The 9,214-nt window shown below is 42.5% G+C and overlaps 1 pseudogene; it reads right to left on the reverse strand.

Moving 5' to 3' along the window:
• Nucleotides 1–3,332: 3,332 nt before the first annotated feature.
• LOC116909311 lies at nucleotides 3,333–8,483 on the reverse strand (annotated as a pseudogene).
• Between the last annotated feature and the right edge of the window lie 731 nt (nucleotides 8,484–9,214).

A 9,214-nucleotide genomic window follows, 5' to 3' on the forward strand; every position in this document is an offset into this window, starting at 1 on the left:
TATCATTGCACCATGTAGAAGAGTGAGTCATAAGGCTTGGTGGCAAATGCTATTAACCAATTAAACTCTCTTACAGATACATAGATAGATAGATAGATAGATAGATAGATAGATAGATAGATAGAAACATAGATAGCTACAGATATATAATATACATGTATATGTAATGTATATTCTGTTTCAATGTTTCCAATATAATGTAAATGCCTTTTCCTGTACATTACTGGACCTGAGCCACTTAGACAGCATTACAAAATAATAGGTATTTATTACACCAACATTTTTAAATGACTCCTTAAAAACAGTGTAGGGAAAATTAGAACAGAAAGAAAATGAGTGTGTTCTCATAAGTTATATACACATTTATAGTTACATGTATGCATGCATATTTTGTGCATAGAAAGAAATGGTTTGACATGTTCTTGACCATAACTCCATTCCTATCCATTTCTCCTAGAGTCCTCCTAGAGTCTATTACATCTCGTCATAGGAATAATGTCATTGGCTTCACCCGTGTACCTAACAGCTCAGTGTTGTTCTAGCCACAATGCTAATACCCTGGCACTTAATGCTACGTCTTTTTTATTTGTAGATGAGCATAAAAAGACTTTATAGTTCCATGTGTCTTTACTTTATTTTAATAAGTTAAAATTTTTCCTTATAGTATTGACACATCTCAGTGAACTTACCCATCAGCCCTTCTCTTTGAAAGAGAGTAATCCCAGCTCTCAGGAGACAAGGACAGAACAGGCAGAAATTTAATGTCATTCTTGGCTACTTAGGCTAGATGGAATACATGAGACCATTTAAAAAAAAAATCAGAAAATAGGTTGGCATGTTTAGGATGAAAAGCAAAGACTGTGGTACATATTTAAGTTGAATTTTTATTAGGAAAGTACTTGCAACATCAAAGCTGCGGTAGTCAATTTTTTTTTGCACATTTTTTGAAAGCCCCTCGAGCAATAGACATGTTTTTAATGACTCAAAAAGCAGAAACTGCCAATTTATTTTTCCTCAAATAATTAAATCTTTAATTATTTTCACATATAGTTAGTAATAAGCATCATCCCAGTTTTGAACTTTCAAGGATCCCTCAGTTTGCTTTTAGCATGCTTCTGCACTTGCCGCGACTACTTAAGCCTTACGATCAGCTGGAGGATGGCTCTCAAACTTTCACTTCTTAAAAAAAATAAATAAAATAAAACGCATTCCAAATGACACAGGGAACTGTTGAGTCAAGAGATACAAATTATATGAAACCATAAAGTGGCATAATTGAGCAAAGCAATTTTGGTGAGAAACTAAAAAGGAGGGGAAATCATGTAAATGTGATTATTTCTAATTAGAAACAATGACTAACTAAATCAAATTATACAATGAGGATTTGATTTAGATCCCTGGAGGAAGGCAAGGCATGAATTTGCATTTCTCTTCAGCTTTTCCTCTCTCCTTATTACTTCTCAATGCTTTCTTGGACCCTTAATTGTAAGTAAGATGGCTGTTAGTCTAGGTCTTTAGAACAATTCTGCACATGTGGTTTCACATTGCAGCGAAGATGTGTTTTCTTTGCGTATGCCCTTCACCAAAAGCTCCCCGGGCACTTGCAACACACGGAGGCATGACACCAGGGCCTCTGAGGTGACAGAGGAAAAGCACAAAGCTGTGATACATTCATTCCCCTCATGGTTCTACAAGAACCAGGAATGCTGCAATTTCTATTAAAGCTAGGAGTTGCTCCTAATTTGCGATCGCTAGCTACGTAACCCTGGATAAATTATTTAAACGCTACTTCCATCCCAGTGGATATGTGTGAGGAGCATCAGGCAAATTTAGGGTAACTCGGCTGACAAGTCTCCTTGGTGAGTTCTTGGAGAAGATGCAACTTATGTTTTGGGGAGTCCATGGAAGCCCAAGCAGCTACTGGAGTCACCTTTGTTTCACCTTGATACAATTCTTTTCTCTTTTTTTACATCTGTCTCTCCTCCTCCTCCTCCTCCTCCTCCTCCTCCTCCTCCTCCTCCTCCTCCTCCTCCTCCTCCTCCTCCTCCTCCCTGCGCAGGAAGAGTTGAAACAAAAGTTTAAGGGTGTTTTTTCCCTCTCCTTTAATCATGAATCACCCAAGTAAAGAAATTACTTGAAATTAGTAAAGTAAAGGGAAGTATGAACAGCAACCCCAAAGCGAAGGCTAGAGGAGGAGGGTGCAGTCGTCATCTAATAGATGCACAGATGCAGTGAGTCACCTGTTGGAGACCACTACGCCACCCCAGAAGGCAAACACAAGGACCCTTTAATAAGGAGGCCCCCTAACATCTGAAAATGTTCCAGCCCAAAACGTAAGGTTAAAAAAGAGAATAAAAGGAAAATCCCCAAAACACACAACCCTACAGGCCACCCAGCCATAACTACCGTCCTTAATCAAACATAGGAGTCTTTTCATTTTATAAAAAGATTAATAAAAATATTGAAAAACGTATTTTCTCATATTTGTAAAGATAATAGAATTCAGAAGCTTCTTAGAAAACCCCGTCCAGAAACTGCCCTCCAGTTTCCACTGCTTTTGCTGAAGACCAGCAGGACTACAAGGTTCGGGATGCTGGAGCTGCTGGTGAGAATGGGAAGCTCAGCCCAGGAGAAATCAGACAAGAGCAGGGTGCACAAGGAGGCTGGGAGCAACTCCATGTGACACATGGCTGTGTAGAAAGGCGAACATGAGGTGGTCAGAAAGGCCTTAAACTCCTCCTTAACATACAAAACCGGCTGTACAAAGATCCAAGCAGTTTGGTCCCAAACTGAGGTGAACACTTTAATTTTTATTCACATGCTTTGTTTTCCAAATTAAAATCTTTATGCTAATATTACTACATACCCCCTCCCCCACTAAAAAAAGAAAAGAAAGAAAAGGAAAAAAAGGGGGCTTTTAAAAAACTCAGAACAGGAAGAGACTGAAAACCAAATATCCATTTAGTTCCAAATGAAATTAAATTAAGAAAACTTGGTGTCTAATTGGGGCTGGAGTGGGGATGGGAGGACAAAATCAAAGCAAAGTCCAGGCATTCGAATCCTTTTCCCTACCCTGCTCCCACCCCACACAAACAACAGCGGGGAGCCCCCAGTGTGTGTTCCGCTGGAAACATGACCCTGAGCAAGGCTTGGTGGCAGCGTCCTCTATCCAGTGAGATGGCACCAGGGACGCACTCTGCTGTAGCGGGATTCTGTGTGACTGGTGGGTTGTGGGGTGGGGTTTTCAGGATCTTCTTGAGGATCCTGGTTTAGCTCCACCAGCCTCTCCCAGTGCCTTTCTCCCCGGGCAAGGGCTCCGTCAAGAGTGGCCCCTACACAGCTGAGGGCTGTAAACTGTCCTTTTCTTCTCTGCTCTCTGTCTTCAATCTCTTCCTCCTCCCCACTGAACTTGTCAAGGGCCCACTTGGGGCTGGTAATGGATTTCCTGAACACGAATTGGCCCGACCCCGGGGGAAGGCTCCTTGGCCATGACCTCGCCTTCCGGGTCGTCTTGCAAGTAATACTTCTCTCTCTTGGATGTGTACTCTGGATCCCATTCTTCTCCCGGGCTTGTCCTTTGAAAAGCATCGTTGCTGTTGTTACTGTTACCAGAATAGTTTCCTTTGCCCCAACCTCTCCCTCTGGCTCGAAATTGGAAGGCTCCCCAAGCTCTGCCGCCTCTTTGGTCTTCAGTCTGGATTTGTTAAAACCTGTGGTGCTCTCCTCCCTCTTCTCTGCTTCCTCGGGGTACTCTTCTGCTTTGTAGGAGTGAGATGATTGGGAAGAGGGGGAGGAGGACCTAGATGCTTCCGCTTGTGGTGCTTCCGCTTCTTTGATCTTTTATGGCTTTTCAGTTGATCTTTCTCTTTAGTGGTTGGAGTCCCTGGAATCCACCAACTCTCCTGATTTACCTCGCTTAAGATTTCTCTTATGTTTTTGTTTGTTTGTTTGTTTTTATGACGTTCAATATCAAGCAAGGCAAAAATCAACAAGATCATCTTTGTATTTTCCCTTAGCCTTGTAGCCAGGTTCCCCTGGACTTTTCAATTCCTCATGAGTCAAACCATGCTTTCTGAATGTACTGGGGGGGAAATGTCTATCCTCCTGCGCATCTCTGGGCTTTTCTTATTTTTGCTGTTTCTTGTTCATTTCCTCTCTTTAGGTATTTACTAAAGCCTTCATGCTATCTCATTCCAGAGGATCCTAAGGGATGCTCTTTAACATGATCAACAACGGTCACTATGTGCTGGGCAAACAATTCTGAGGGGCTACGCTGCGACTGAGCTGACTGTGCTGGAAAATGGAATGGAATTCCTGCTCCTTTTGGTTGCTATGGACTAGATCTGGACAAAGCTTTTGTTCCTGAGTCAATAAGCCACTGGGTCGTGCAAGGTCCTCATGGAAGGAGTCCATCCAGACATTGACCTGGGCCTCCTGAGTAATGGAAAAGGAAGATTCTCTTAGGAAAACTCCCCATTTGGTTCCCAACTTGTCATGTCTCTCAGAGGTCTTCCTTGGTGGAGACGGTGAACTTTTCTCCTGGACCACACTGTTTGCAATCACTCAGAAATTCTTTTGGGGCACAAAGCCCCTGTGCCCACTTTCACTCCTCGTGGACCCTTCATGCTCCTCCTTTTGGAATCTCTCTGTGAAAGGCTCCTCTGCTTCCCTCAGCTTTTCCTTCCTTCCATGCAGGCTCTCCCACTTGCCTGACTTCTCTTCCTCCTGGTTTTTGCTCGCACCGGCTCCGACTTTAGACATAAATGTGGGCTCATCATCAAACTCAGGTTCCTTCCTTCTATTTTTATGTTTTTCTTGCTCATCCATCTTCTCCTTGTGGAAGTCGGCCATCTTTTTCTCAGTCATCCCGGAGCTTATACCTGTTGGGCGACTGGTTGCCTCCGAAGGGCTTCTCAGTGTCCATCTTGAGAGCAAATGAATCAGGTTTCATTTTGACATCAGCACCAGAGAAGTCCCCTTTCTCCGTCAGCTTCTCTTTATCGGTATTTGTTTCTGCTCCTTATCCTTCCCACTCTCCCTCTTCTGATCTTCCAGATACCTGTTTGTGTAGGCTGCTCTTCCCAACGCAGCGCTCTCCTCTTTCTGAGATGAACCCTATGCAGAGCCAATGGCTGGTGGACTCTTACCCACAGGGCGCTTTTGGGCTGAATTCAAAAACCCATGGTCAAACTGACCTTGGTGTGTTCCAGACTGATATCCAGCACCACCCGACGTAGATGAGCCCATCCGGGATGTATTAGAAAATGGAAGACTAGGTTTTGGCACAGGGCTAGGCCTTGGTGAACTTTGCCTAACCACCACAGACTGGAGGGGGGGTTTGAGAGCTGGACTTCTCGCCTGGGGATCAGAAACCGTGGCTGGTGCAGCAGAACCAGTGCCACAGGTGGTAGCGTCTGGCCATGACTTTGAGCTCTCAGACTCTTTTATATCTTGAGAGGTGCCTCGAGAGAATGTCAGCTCTTTAGTCTCATCTCCCTGGTTATCACCAGCTGCCTGACATGGCCGTCTATCCTTGGAAGAGGACGTTTTCTCTTTTCTACACTTTTGCTTAGACAACTCAACCCTGCTGTGGTTGGAGGATGACTGGAAGGACAAGGAACGTCTTGACCTGTCAGAGGATGACTTATCAGAGTTCCTAGAATGACTCCTGGACTGTGGTGAAGGGAACCTTCTCTTGAGGGATTGGGATCGAGAACCGCCCTGAAGAGAACTGTATGCTTGCTGGTATTTCTGCCAATTGAAATGGTAGTTTCCATGCCACCTTGGCTATACTGTTCCCAGGGATAAAAACCTTGCTTTCGCCCATAGAAGTAATAGGGCCTCCTATAGCCTGTTGAAATCTCGATTCTGATATACTCTGCAGTAAATCTTTTCTCTGTTATGAGCTGGAGAATATGATCTGGAACGGGACCTAGAACTCAGCCTGCACTTCCTTGAAAGAGAGACAGACCGACTTCCGGACCTAGACTTTGAAAATGAATGAGACCAAGATCTGGATGCAGATCATGAGGGAGAAGAGCAAGGGCCAGACTGGGATTTGTTTGTTTTGACATTTTGGAAGAGTTTACACCTTGACCTGCTGAAGCAACTACAGCTGCAGTCTCGCGACTGCACAACCGGCCTGAACCTCGCCCCCCACCCCCCGCCCCCATATTCTTCTTAATCATGATCTTGTTCATATTACCTCTGCTGTCACATACAAAACACAATGTTGGCCAGTGAGACTGACAAGTGCAACTTCCACATGAACCATTCTCATCCCATCTCAAAGTAGGCTTTACTAATTTCTCTCAAGCCACTTTCTTTTTCTGTATTAAATTATGACTCTGGACACTGTCCAACACGTCGACTTGCCTACTCGCTTATTGTCTGACTCTCCTACTATCATACCAGTACAGTAATAGATATCATAATGTGATTTCTAACTCTATTGCTATGTCTCTATTGTCTATCACAGTTATTCACTCTTGTAATAAAACCAACGAACACCCAGATGCCCTTCAACAGAGGAATGGATACGGAAAATGTGGTACATCTACACAATGGAATGTTATTCAGCTATCAAAAACAATAACTTTATGAAATTCATAGGCAAATGGATAGAACTGGAAAATATCATCCTGAGTGAGATAACCCAATCACAGAAAAACACACATGATATGCATTCATTGATAAGTGGCTATTAGCCCAAATGCTTGAATTATCCTAGATGCACAGAACAAATGAAACTCAAGAAGGATGACTAAAATGTGAATGCTTCACTCCTTCTTTAAAAGGGGAACAAGAAAACCCTTGGCAGGGAATAGGGAGGCAAAGTTTAGAACAGAGGCAGAAGGAACACCCATTCAGAGCCTGCCCCACATGTGGCCCATACATATACAGCCACCCAATTAGACAAGATGGATGAAGCAAAGAAGTGCAGGCTGACAGGAGCTGGATGTAGATCTCTCCTGAGAGACACACCCAGAATACAGCAAATACATAGGCGAATGCCAGCAGCAATCCACTGAACTGAGAACGGGACCCCCGTTGAAGGAATCAGAGAAAGGTCTGAAATAGTTTGAAGGGGATCAAGACCTCATATGAACAACAATGCCAAGCAACCAGAGCTTCCAGGGACTAAGCCACTACCCAAAGACTATACATGGACTGACCCTGGGCTCCAACCTCATAGGTAGCAATGAATAGCCTAGTAAGAGCACCAGTGGAAGGGGAAGCCCTTGGTCCTGACAAGACTGAAACCCCAGTGAACGTGATTGTTGGGGGGAGGGTGGTAATGAGGGGAGGATGGGGAGGGGAAGCTGATGTAGAAGTGGAGGGGGAGTGGTTAAGGGGATGTTGTCCCGGAAACCGGGAAGGGGAATAATAATTGAAATGTAAATAAGAAATACTCAAGTTAATAAAGATTAAAAAAAAAACAATGAACAGATTTTGGCTAAGTACGATTGACATACCTATATCTGTTTATTGGAAAAAGTCTTTTATTATCTAGCATGGGAAGTCAAGAAAACAGAGGCACAGTCCCTGACTTCACATTGTAGACAGTTGCTATGCCCTCTAAATACACTTCCCACGGATGAATGAAAGTCATGCTAGAATAACCGTACTTTCACAGCTTTAGGATCAAAAGGCCTGTAGATGGAGAGAAACTCCAACACAGTTAACTTTCTCAACACTTTTCTAAGTATAATGTAGCATATAAAAACAAACATGGAGGACTTGGTAAGGAACAGATACTCAAATATCACCATGGTAATTTTGTATACTTTATAAAAGTTAGTTTTTCCATAGGCTGATGAATTGTCTTCTTTATCCTGCAATTATCCTCTGTACTGGGATGATGGAAGCACAACATCATGCTAACATTTCCTGGGGGTGAGTTATACTGTTGTGTTCTTGATAGAGTAATTCATAGGCTTCTACAGTCCCACAGAACAAGCTTTGGAAAGTCAAACACTGTGTGGTTTCTACGACTTCTAAAAAATCTGCAGGAAAGAAATATTAATGATTCAAAAATCCACTTCATTGCTTCAGGGTACCAGTTCTCATCTTCCCAAACAAGCTCTTTTGGTCTCTGAAAGAAGCTGGTCTCTGAAAGGCACTATCCTTGAAGGCACAAACTAGTTTTGCTTTAGAATCTACTACTTGTCCCCATGTAGAAATCATTAAAAAAATGTTGAATCCATGAACACTGAACAGGATAACCTTACATCACCTTTTCCTAGAGCCACAGTCACATACATATAAGATACTCAGGGGCTAAGGAGAAACTGGTACATGAAGATCAATCCGTTCTCAACTTTCAGTATAACCTGGGCCATGTCTCCAAGGCTTGGGTTTGGCATATCAAGCCGAGAAGGCCCACATTTTAATAACCAATTGGGGCAATGTCTTCAACATGAAGGGAATGTAGAAGATTGTTAGTTTGAATGCAGTCTTTTGTTTTCATGAACTTACCACATCATGCCCCAGTTTGTCCAGACATTGTATCCACTAAACTGCTAATGCCACCAATGGTTGCCTATTTATTTTTGTTTGTTTTGGTTCAGTTTTTGAAATAATATCACTCTTTGTAGCTTTGGATGGTCTAGAATCCACTGTGTAGATGGGCCTGGCCTTGTGCTCACTCCGATCTCCTTTCAATTGCTGGATTAAAGGTATACGTACACCTTCATAGTCAGTCTTGCAAAAGATTATTTAAATGAGTGGTGAAAGGGGTTGTGCGTTTGTTCCATGAGTCATGGCTGACACCCTGACTCCCATGGAGAATGTGATTTTCCCTGTTGTATTAGACTTGACTTATAAAACAAATAAATATATATTGAAATTACCATTTCTCTCTAGATTTCTACAAAGCCAAGCAAATACATGAATTAATCACCAGTTACATGTTAATTGTATGAACATAGTAGACTGTGACATTTCAATATTCTTTAAAACGGTTTTAAAGACAAATATGAGGCAGAGACTCTAAGCTCAGCTAGGTGACATGACATAATAGTTAGAGTAATGATAGAAAGAAAGTATCTTCCATTTATTAAGCAATGCCTAAATGCTAAGGATCTGCTTCCATATTCCTTTTACTACACATTTAAAATTAAGCCAATTCCATTTCTTCCTAGATTAGGAAAACCAAGATCTAAAAATGAAGCATCAAATAGAGTTTAAGAGATTGGTTTTATTTACAAGTTAT

This window comes from Rattus rattus, chromosome 9 (genome assembly GCF_011064425.1).
Source record: "Rattus rattus isolate New Zealand chromosome 9, Rrattus_CSIRO_v1, whole genome shotgun sequence".
Classification (NCBI taxonomy): domain Eukaryota; kingdom Metazoa; phylum Chordata; class Mammalia; order Rodentia; family Muridae; genus Rattus; species Rattus rattus.